General features: G+C 45.4%; 1 long non-coding RNA gene and 1 pseudogene across 2 annotated transcripts; one reads left to right on the top strand and one right to left on the bottom strand.

Moving 5' to 3' along the window:
* Positions 1-2,078: 2,078 nt before the first annotated feature.
* LOC124698788 lies at positions 2,079-3,387 on the bottom strand. Of its 2 annotated transcripts, XR_007001121.1 has the most exons (4): positions 3,336-3,387; positions 2,639-2,717; positions 2,366-2,485; positions 2,079-2,193 (listed from the first exon to the last, which is right to left on the bottom strand). It is a non-coding gene; the product is annotated as an uncharacterized LOC124698788 (long non-coding RNA). The 2 variants fall into 2 exon arrangements; XR_007001120.1 differs by lacking the exon at positions 3,336-3,387 and having other exon boundaries at positions 2,639-2,862.
* Positions 3,388-6,337: 2,950 nt separating this feature from the next.
* On the top strand, positions 6,338-10,178 carry LOC124695927 (annotated as a pseudogene).
* Positions 10,179-11,547: the final 1,369 nt, after the last annotated feature.

The raw sequence follows: 11,547 nt of genomic DNA, 5'->3' as shown, positions 1-11,547 counted from the left end.
GAATTTTAGCATTAGCTAAACATCGCTTGGAAAACATCATTCGTAGTACTGAAAAATATTTCTCTTTCAAAATAATAGCACAAGTTCTTAGTTTCGGCACCATAATCCAATACATCAAGGAAAATTGATTGTAGCCTACCAGACACCCTTCTGCTAAATCACCTCACACAAAATGCACCATTTTCCCTGCACCCTTTCTAACTTATGTAGCTCATACACCCTTCCATACTCTACTAATAAATCCAATGTATCATTATTAAAGCCTACTACTGGAGCATCAATTTTTTTTCCTAGGAAGTTTATTTAGGGAAAATTTGCCAATAGATAGTTTACTATCAGCAGCAGTGTAGTCTGGGGTATTGGGTGAGAAACTGGAACCATCCTATTTACAGTCTCACACACACACATACACAACCTAACAAGCAATGACTCCGATGAATTCCAGGCTACATAATCTAGAACATTAGAGGCATCTCCCACAGTTCTAAGTTAATTAGACACAGACCTTTGTTTATAAGAATTCAGGAGAGACAGTGCCTTTACACATTGGCATCTACAATAATACAAACGTATTCATTTAAAAGAACATTCTCATAACATGAGAAGAAGCATTGTGTCTTTGAATCCATATCATCTCTCCCCTTTTGCAAAAGACAGCAGTACAAGTCAGAGTGACACATCTGTAGTATTTAGTACGAACATTTAGTAGTAAGATGCAAGTTTCCTACAATTAGGACATGATTACAAATAATTCTAAGTTCCCAGGGGCGCCGACTCATCGATGGCCATGCTCAGCGCGCAAAACACATAGACCACACCGGCCGTACGCAGTGTCGTCATAGGCCAAGAGCACCAAAGGGAATGGCACCCCACCTAGCTCCGAAGATCGAGCATGCAATCCTAATAGCAACCATTCGTAGACATCTCAATTAAGAAACTTTATTGTCACCTCTCCACATAATGTAGCAGATGTTCAACATAAACATAGTCATATACCACCATTTACAGAAATCCAATTAAGTTTTCCCTACATAATATAAAAAATACATGGCAAGGAGTTACGAAATTATACATCTCTATGAGGCATTTTAAGGCAAGATCATGTTAGAAGGTATAGTCCTGGGAGTGAATCAAGATCTAGCAAGTAGAAATAGCTTCTCTCGCAGAGCATAAATCTTTGTACAATCGAAACTGCCAAAGATTACCGCTAGCAAAAATCTTTGTTATTTTATCATTACTAATCACCCGTGAACTTTCGTACCATATTTCGAAACTTGAGGTTCTTTAAAATATTAACCGTTTTGTGAAGTGCTAAACACGTGGCATGTAAAATTCAGTATTCTGAACTCGGAACACTACATTCTTAGAGGAAACAAATAAACAACCAAACCTCAAGACACAAATGCTACGCTAAATACATGATGTGCAAAGATCGGTAAGGTTCCAAACTTGTGGAGATCTTCTAAAGCATGAGACACCTTGTTATGGCATTATTGGCATACATCATATATCTGGAAGTTTCACTGTCAGATCAAAATCTTACGAAACCCGTTTAAGGCATGCGTTTTTCCATCGTAGCAACACCGAGGATGTGATATGTTGTGATGAACGTGAAAATGACTATGCAGTGCCTACTAAAGAGCATATTTGTGAGGCCATCCCAGTAGTTTCCCAACAAGGGGTGTTTGTTGTGGCTTTTTTTGGCTTTTTGGCTTTGGCAAAAGCCAAAAAGCACCTAAATAGGTGCTTTTTTGGTTTTTGGATTTTGGAAGCCAAAAACAAAGATCCTATTCTTTTAGCTTCCAAAACCCAAAAGCAAAAAAAAACACATATTTAGGTGTTTTTTTTGGCTTTTGCCAAAGCCAAAAAGCTAAAAAAAAGCCACAACAAACAGGTGTATGCATAATAGGCCTAAAACTGAAGGGAATCATTTAGAGCAGCAATATTACAATTCACAAGACCTTACGATCAAGAGAAGTAAATAAATGTGAACTCCGCGCAATAGAAGCAGACTCCAACAGATTCAACTTCAAAGAAATCAAATAACTCACCAAAGCTCTTGCACAACCGACTCTCCACAACCTCTCTAATAACTTCAATTGGCTTGGACGCAGCTTTATCACACAAAGTAACAAGCCTTTTCACCTAGGCTCTCGGTGCGAAATCAGGCTTGTCCAGAATCCGAGTTGCCTGCTGAAGATAGCAAGAAAAGGTGAAAAGGTGTGAGTAAGCTGGAGTACCATGGCATATGTTGGTCTTAGTAAAACTTTGTAAACTCCTCCAAAATTCGTCAAGCCATACTCTATATATAACCGAACTAAACAAGCCGGCCGATCAGAGGGAAAATACAGAAAGCATCAAGCACCTTGAGGAAGAGACCGCTGAGGTAGGACCATAGGGAGTATATCCTCTGGATGCCGATATCGTGCTATGCTCCCACAATGGCGTCATGCTCCTCCTCGTCACTAATGAACCCCACACGCACCTGATCGAACCGACCAAATAATCGACCACCGTGACCAAAATACAACCAGCAGTGACAGAGTATCAATGAGCTGTGGCTCGGTACGTACAGTGCAAAACACAGTAAAGTTTTAGAACCATGCGGGCAAGCACCGTTGGATTAGATGAGGCTTACCTCGTCAGTTTTAGCTGTCGTAGATAACAATGACTCGGATTCAAAACAACACGCAACACAGTTACGGTAACAGATCAACCTGAAAACATGCATATCATTCTGGCTATGAAAGAAAAGTTGCAATCTCAAGGGCAAAGATAGAAAAAACTCATACTGGGAAAACGTGAAAATACGCTAGACAGACAAACACAATACAGCATGATCATGTGTGCCTTCATTATCCATAATCATATGATTTTCTCCTGGAGCCACACAAAAAGAAAATTCTTGAATTTTATACTAAAAGACAAATTTAATTGAACAAATTACCATTTGACGATGGGGAAATTTAATTTCAGCAACAACATTTACGAAATGTTATTTCAAGTGAAGAGATTAGTAGGTCTGAAGCACAATTCATTATGAGTAATATACATTAATATATTTCATAAGTTGAATAAACATAGTAATTAACTGCTCGCATGTATTTGTATAATTTTTTCTTTCGTCGGTATTGACATGTTTAGGTATTTCTAAGTTATTAGTTAGAACTTAGAACAGCCATATTTTTGATAATGTACAATTCAAGCCATATTAAGATGAACAATAGCAGTTTTCAGAGGAAGCAATTACAAATCATTAGGAAATAAGTATCAGACAACAATTAGTAAATAAAAACTGAAGTAATATAATAGACAACTATAAGAAGTTGTACTACCTTTCTGAAGCATCAACTATTTGTCCTTACTTGATTTCTAATTGGATTCGCTACAATTTCGGAACCTTTTCCTGCTTATATGCACACAAAGATGTATATCATGTAACTGATAGAATAAAAATGGTATGCATAATGGTATAGCTGCATTACTTCATAAAAATAAAACAATTAGCCATAAATCTGAGAAAATAAGTCTAAAACAGTAGATTTATGTAACATATCATTATTAGGAGGGTGAGATGCAGTTAGACCAAGTATAGTACCTGAGAGAAGATTTTAACATTTTGGAAAACCATTAGTTCCTCCTTATCCATTGCCACAGTGCATCTCACTTTTGAGGTCGGTACCAGCCCCCGTCCCTCATACAACTTTCACTAAATTATCATTCAAATGAACCAGATGTATCTCACAAGAATCCATATGTAGTAGACAGTTCCAACAAATTCATACCATTTCCCTCACACGTACCTCACTGTGCTAAGTCCATCCCTAGTACTGGCCAGATGTGTCAAAATAGGAAAAGCACATGTTCAGGCTCAAGAATGACACTCAAAACAACCCCATGCTAAAATGGAAATGCTTCAGCAAAAGTCCATACAACAAAATCAAACACGAATTTTGTCATTAGTTTTACCACGTATCAAATGTATCCAAGTACCAAAACTTTGTCTCAAATGCAGTGCACTCTAGAGAAAATCACCAAAGAATAGTGAGACATTTTGAACATTGGATTAAGTACCTGGAGTTGCTTTATCTTTCTCTTCAAGTATGATTCAATCTTTCTCCTAGGGAATTGTGGGATGTCGTCTTAATCACAGTTTTGCAAATTTAGCTTCCCAATTCTCGTGAGCCTGTAATCTACAAAAAAAAGAACTGCAGAAAAAAACAAACAGAAGGTCGATAGTACACAACCTAATTGTACATTTTTAACAAGGAGTTTCGGAAAACTCTCAAATTTCAGTTCCACTTCAAAAATTACACAAGTCTATCAGTCCACACAAACAGAAGCGCATCATCTGATCCTCTAAAATACTTGCATGTTAAGTGCATGTACAAAATATGCCCATGCTCAGATCCATCCATTCCTATTTAAGAAGGTGCTATTAGTAATGCAACAAAATCACTACATCCTACATCAGATGACGTAGCCCAAACACCTCATGGTAAGGCTAACCCAATATCTAACTAACAAATTATATCTGTAGCACCTAGCAGAGCCTCTAAAAGCTGTGCAAGAAATTCCAAGGTTTTCTCGAGGGAACTTTTCATGTTCAATAGTAAGGTAGAAGGTAATAAAGACACATATTTTTTGATATAGGACTTGCTAAGCACCCAAGAACAATTGCCTTGATCTCTGAATCCTATTAGAAACAACTCAAACATCAGGAAATTTCCAAGGGAAATCATCTAAAGGAGAAATATTGCTTGATAGAAGGAGTTAACAGTTATGCCTCGAGAACTCACCTTGCTCGATATGGAACTCGCGCTCGACGGCTTGGGTGATGGCACCGGTCGGCTTCTTCCACATTACGAGGCCTCGGGGTGGTTACTCCATCGGTGGCGGGACCACATGAAGGAAAGCGGCAGCAATGTGCACGGTAGCAGCATGGAGATGAGATTGAAGGACTTGAGGCATCAGGAATGCTATACCTTTTTGTACCGGTTGAAGGAAGCTCCATGATCCTCTGAACGGCGGTTGCCGTTTGACCGATTGGATCGTGCATGGCGGCAGTTTCCATTGCAGGCGCTGACCACCATGGGACGGCGGACAAGGAATCCAAGTGCGGCTAGTATTCAATGCCCGTGCGACATTAGCTGACCACCATGTGAGGATATCATGCATAGTGCAAGGAAAACAACATCAGCATCAGGTACCAGCCAAGTAACAATCACGGCAAGAAAAACAAAGAGTTAGTATTCATGTGTGAATCTCGTTTGGTATTCAGCATAACATATGTACCATTTTACCTTCATCATCACTTTTGTGTTCTGAGTCTATGATCCTACAGCAAAATCCTGAAATACATGAAGGCTCGTTCTAAAATATATAAACATTTTTATATGAAATCCATAAGCTTGGGTTGCAAAATAGATCATTCAACTATTTTTTCAGCTGGCTGGATCAGGGCCATATCTCGCCATGGGCGCCTGCACGCACCTCATCATGAGAAAGAGAATGAGAGAGAAGGGAGGGGGATTGGAGCAGACGAGCGGGCCTCACCTCGCCGGGGTCTCAGCAGTCAGCATTCGTGGAGGTGCTCCCTTCTGCGGACGAAGAGGCGGGAGGAGTCCCGTGGTGAACTCTGCCGCCAAGCGAATTCGTAGCAAACCTCGTCGACCCGCCCTGATTACCGTGACCGGGCGCCTCCCGCCGCCTCCCCACCCATGGTCGGCTTGATTTGGGCGAATCCAATACCCCACCATCGCCAAATTCCTTGGCCTACAGCTCCACCACCTACCTTCCGCCACAGAACAGGGGAAGCTTGGCTTTGTCCATATCCACCGCATCCTGCCTGTCATGGACGATGCAGGGAAGAGTGTCACACCTGTATCTGCGGTAACTGAACCTTGATAAGCTGTGTCAAGTGTAGGCAGGAGTGGGCCAGTGTGCGTGTGGCTCGGGGTTCCTTTATAAACCCCTGTATATTCCTGGACAAAGGCATCGAAAGAAATAGAAGCGTATCGCTGTCTCTCATCTTCTCTCTGTTCGCCCACCTCCTGCTTGCTTTTCCCATCTTCCTCTATTCCGGATCTAAATCACCATAGATTCCCGATCGTCCACCTCCGGGTCGTGACAATCCGGTATCCCGAGCTAGAAATTCCTGCGAATTTTTTTTCCGGCTCGTGGCGCTCGTATCCTCTCGGCGTTGATTCGTAAATCCGGGCAAAAGATGGGAATCACCTCGGTGAATCCCACAAAATCCTGCGCTCGGTTGATCCGCTTGGAGTGAGTCGCAACGGCGCCGGCGAAGAGCAACGCGGCGCAGGCGCAGCAGGTCCTGATGGGCTTGGAAGCAAGTGGAGCGGAGATGAAGGCGATGCTGGAGCAAATCATGCGGCGTCTGGATGATGGTGCGGAGGTCAGCAACAAGTGCCATGAGGAGCAGAGCGCGTTCAACGCACAGGTCGCGCGAGATCTCCGGGTTTGCCGCAAGCGGCTCGACCTCACCCGAGGCGACGTGGACGAGGTGCGGCAAGCTGCGGCCACCATCACGTCGACGACGGCGGCGCGCGCGCCTGTGGGAGAGTCCCGCGCGGCGGCAGCGGCGTTTGTGGCGTCGGGGATGGGGGTGCCCGGCTATCCACGCCTCGCCAATGACGGCGCACCGCTGATTCCTACGGCACCAGACGTCCAGCCACACCCACCACCTGTTCGACAAGGGCGTGCAACCGCCCAGTTCGAGGACCGTGACTCCTTCGTCAAGCCGCCTAAGCACGACTTCCCACGATTCGATGGTGAGTTACCGAACTTATGGCTCGATCGCTGTTCCTCGTACTTCGAGCTATACAGGACACCGGCGCACAACTGGGTGACTACAACATCGCTGTACTTGGATGGCCGCGCGACACTCTGGTGGCAGGCGGTCAGGCAAGGTCGTCGCCCTGTCAGTTGGGAAGCATTTGGCAGGGCTCTGCAAGAGGAATTTGGGCCGGAGGAATTTGAAACACAGATGCACCAGCTACTTCAGTTGTGTCAGTTGGGCACCGTGGTGGAGTACAGATTACAGTTCGAGAAGTACATGTATCATCTCCTGGCTCTCGATCCATCGTTGAGTATCAAGTTCTTCGTCACACAATTTGTGCTGGGTTTGAAGGCCGAGATTCGAGCATTTGTTCGTGCTCAGACTCCTACGAGCATTACTCGTGCCACTGTGTTGGCGAGGATACAGGAGGAAGAGTTGGATGCCTCGCGTCCACGACAACGACCAGCACCATCAGGTCGTCCTCCACCAGCTCCATTTGTTCCAAGAGTACCAACAGCGCCTCGTGTCAATGCTGATGATTTCGGCCGTGAGCGGCAGCTGCGGGATTATCGGCGTGCGAATAATTTGTGCTTCAAGTGTGGCGACAAGTACTCTCGAGAACACCAGTGCAAACAACCTGCTCAGCTGCTCACAATTCAGATAGGAGAATATGGGGAATTACTATCCGACGATACAGTTCATGCTTTGGAGCTATTGGATGAGCCGGTCGACCAAGCAACATGTTGTATGATTTCTGCTCATGCTCTGTCCGGGCAGGATGCACCAGCTGCGCTTCGCTTGCCGATCCACGGTGGGCAATCAAGTGATGCTCTTGTTGTTGGATTCGGGCAGCTCACACAGCTTTATCAACAAGAACTTCGCTGACAGTATTGGGGCAACCACAGTAACCATTCCAGCAGTACCAGTGAAGCTAGCAAATGGGCAGTTTGTCAGTTGTGACCAGTTAGTTCCAGACTTAGCTTGGCAGTGTCAGGGCTCCAGTTTCGCCACAGATTTGCGTGTGTTGGAACTGGGAGCATATGATGGGTTGTTGGGCAAGGATTGGTTGGATTTGTTCAGCCCTATGACCTGTGATTGGAAGAGGAATTCCATATCATTTCGATGCCGGGGCAAATCGGTGACACTTCAAGGCATTAGGCACAATGAACAACCAACAGTGGAGCAAGTCGATTTGGCAGCGATTTTGCAGTTACAGGCCACCAATGATATTCTGGCTGTCGCAGTGTTGGACTCTTTTGATGGTCAGACCACTACCTCTACATGGCCAGAGAGTGTGAGCAACATTTTGACAGAATTTACAGATGTTTTCTCGGAATCAAAAGGATTGCCTCCACACAGACAGTATGATCATGCCATCTCGCTATAGGAGGGCGCACAACCACCAAATATCAAGCCCTACCGATACTCGCCCCTCCAAAAGGATGAGATCGAACGACAAGTCAAGGACATGCTCCGATCGGGTGTCCTTACTCACAGCATGAGCCCTTATGCCGCCCCGGTACTCCTGGTAAAGAAGAAGGATGGCACTTGGCGTTTCTGTATTGATTACGAGCGTTCGAATCTGATCACCGTGAAGAACAAATTTCCTCTACCCATTGTGGACGAGCTCTTGGATGAACTGGCAGGAGCTGCATTTTTCTCCAAACTGGATTTGCGTGCTGGGTACCATCAGATACGTATGCGCGAATCAGATGAGGAGAAAACAGCGTTTAAAACCCATCAAGGGCATTTTCAGTTCAGGGTCATGCCGTTTGGCCTAACCAATGCACCAGCTACCTTTCAATGTCTGATGAATACCATCTTTGCTGAGTTCACAAGAAAATTTGTTATAGTCTTCTTGGATGATATTTTGGTCTACAGTGCTACTCTGCAAGAACATCAGGAACACCTGCGGCAAGTGTTGACACTATTACGGGAGAACCAATTGTATGCTAAAGAATCCAAATGCTCTTTTGCCCAATCTAGCATGAGTACTTGGGACACATTATTTCCAAAGATGGGGTGGCTACTGACAGTGAAAAAACTAAGGTCATGCACTCTTGGCCAGTTCCATCAAATGCAACAGAGCTTCGTGGCTTTTTGGGGCTCACGAGGTACTACCGGAAGTTTGTGTCGAGATACGGCATCATTGCCAAGCCTTTGACGCAGTTACTGACAAAGAAAGGGTTTAAGTGGAATGATCAAGTGCAAGAGGCATTTGAGGAGCTCAAGAGGGCTATGGTCAACACACCTATGTTGGCACTGCCAAATTTCGATCGACCATTTGCGATCGAAACTGATGCATGTGATACAAGTATTGGTGTTGTGTTAGTACAGGAGGGTCATCCAGTGGCATTTTTGAGTAAAGCTTTGGGAGTGCGCAATCAACAACTGTCCACTTACGAGAAAGAGTTCTTAGCCGTCATGATGGCGGTGGACAAGTGGCGAGCGTACTTACAGCGAGGTCCATTTGTGATCTTAACTGACCACAAAAGCTTGTGTAATTTGGGTGATCAGCAGCTCGACACAGACCTGCAGCGCAAGGCGATGTCCAAACTGGTGGGACTTCAGTTTCAGTTTCAGTATAAGAGGGGAGTGGAGAATGGAGCGTCAGACGCTTTGTCACGAGTGGGCCACTTGTTATTGGCGAATGCCCTCTCGGTCTGTCAGCCAAAATGGCTAGTCGAGATAACAAATTCTTATGAAACTGATGATCATGCTCAGACTCTTCTGGCACAGTTAGCTGTCTGTTCACCGAGTGAGGAAGGTTTTTCGCTCAGTCGTGGCATTATTCGTTTGCATAATCGTATTTGGATCGGATCCAACACAGCATTGCAAACTAAATTGATTAGCGCGTTGCATCAAAGCGCGGTTGGTGGTCACTACGGAATTGCCGCTACTTACCAAAGGGTGAAGAAACCGTTTGCCCGGACTGGACAGAAACAGCGAGTGGAAGAGTTTGTGCGACAGTGTGAAGTTTGCCAGCATGCCAAACATGAGCATGTCAAGCCAGCAGGGAAATTACAACCTTTACCAGTGCCATTGTTTCCATGGCATGATATTTCGATGGATTTCATTGAGGGGCTACCGAAGTCTGAGGGTTTTGAGGTGATTATGGTGGTGGTTGATCGGCTAACCAAGTTCGCACACTTCGTGCCTCCGAAACACCCCTCTATCGCAGCTCAGGTCGCTCAGGCCTTGTGGGACAATGTCATCAAACTGCATGGGGTACCACTGACGATTGTCTCGGATCGAGATAAAATTTTCACCAGCTCGGTGTGGCGTAACATGTTATCAACAGCTGGAACCAAATTGCTATATTCTACAGCTTACCACCCACAGACGGATGGCCAAACAGAGCGGGAAAACCAGTGCCTAGAGATGTATTTGCGCACTACCGTGCATGATGCTCCGCGACAATGGCGACGTTGGTTGCCGGCTGCCGAGTTCTGGTATAATTCTAGCCATCACACTGCCTTGAACTGCTCTCCTTTCAAAGCTCTGTATGGACGTGAACCAAACCTGGGGGCAATGTTGAATTGGGGGGCACAGTCGACAGGCACACAAGACATGAACTGGGTCGAGCATACTGATCGGATGCATGCTCAAATGCTTCGAGCCCAGCTTCGCTTCAAGAAATACGCGGACAAGAATCGGACAGAACGTTCCTTTGCTGTGGGAGAACATGTTTTGCTCAAGTTACAACCTTATGCTCAGACTACAGTGGCAAATCGACCTTGTCGGAAGGCGGCATATAAGTTCTTTGGCCCATTTACGATTGAGCAGCGAGTTGGTGAGTTAGCTTACAAGTTGACCCTGCCAGAGGAGGCTCGTATCCATCCTGTATTTCACGTGTCACAGCTGAAGCCCTTCACACCAAACTACACCCCAGTGTTCATGGATTTGCCGGGACCGCCAGATTTATCGACATCAGATTTACAGCCCGCACAAATTCTGGAGCGACGTTTGCGCAAACGAGGGCGGGGTCGGGTGGTACGAGCTAAAGATTCGGTGGTCTTCTAAGACGCCGGAGGAGGAAACCTGGGAAGATTATGATGTGCTACGCCGACGTTACCCGACAGCACCAATCTGGGATGGAGCTTCGTCTCAAGGAGCGGCAATTGTCACACCTGTACCTGCGGTAACTGAACCTTGATAAGCTGTGTCAAGTGTAGGCAGGAGTGGGCCAGTGTGCGTGTGGCTCGGGGTTCCTTTATAAACCCCTGTATGTTCCTGGACAAAGGCATCGAAAGAAATAGAAGCGTATCGCTGTCTCTCATCTTCTCTCTGTTCGCCCACCTCCTGCTTGCTTTTCCCATCTTCCTCTATTCCGGATCTAAATCACCATAGATTCCCGATCGTCCACCTCCGGGTCGTGACAAAGAGGAAGCAGAGGCGGCGGGTAGAGAGAGGATGCGAGGAGAACGGAGGAGTTCGTGTTTCTTTTTCCAATCGGGATCGTGTGTGCGTAGTGGCATGGAGGTTGTTCGTCGGCGAGGTTTTTACCGGGTTTATTTTAACGTGGCGCGGTTCGGAGGGCCCAATTTTTTTCGTGCGGAGTGGGAAAAGACGTACCATGGGACACCACCTCTAGACATTTAATATAGTAGAGACTTACTTGTCCTCTCAATCCAGCAGCTAAGATGGTTTGCAAAAGAATGTGACAATAATGTGTTTTTAGGCTTTGTACTTTCGTCCCATCATGACTTACAGATTTTGCAAAGTTCGAAGCATATCCATCTGGAAAC

The sequence above is a fragment of the Lolium rigidum genome, chromosome 3 (genome assembly GCF_022539505.1).
Source record: "Lolium rigidum isolate FL_2022 chromosome 3, APGP_CSIRO_Lrig_0.1, whole genome shotgun sequence".
NCBI lineage: Eukaryota > Viridiplantae > Streptophyta > Magnoliopsida > Poales > Poaceae > Lolium > Lolium rigidum.
This window is presented reverse-complemented; position numbering and strand designations above follow the sequence as displayed.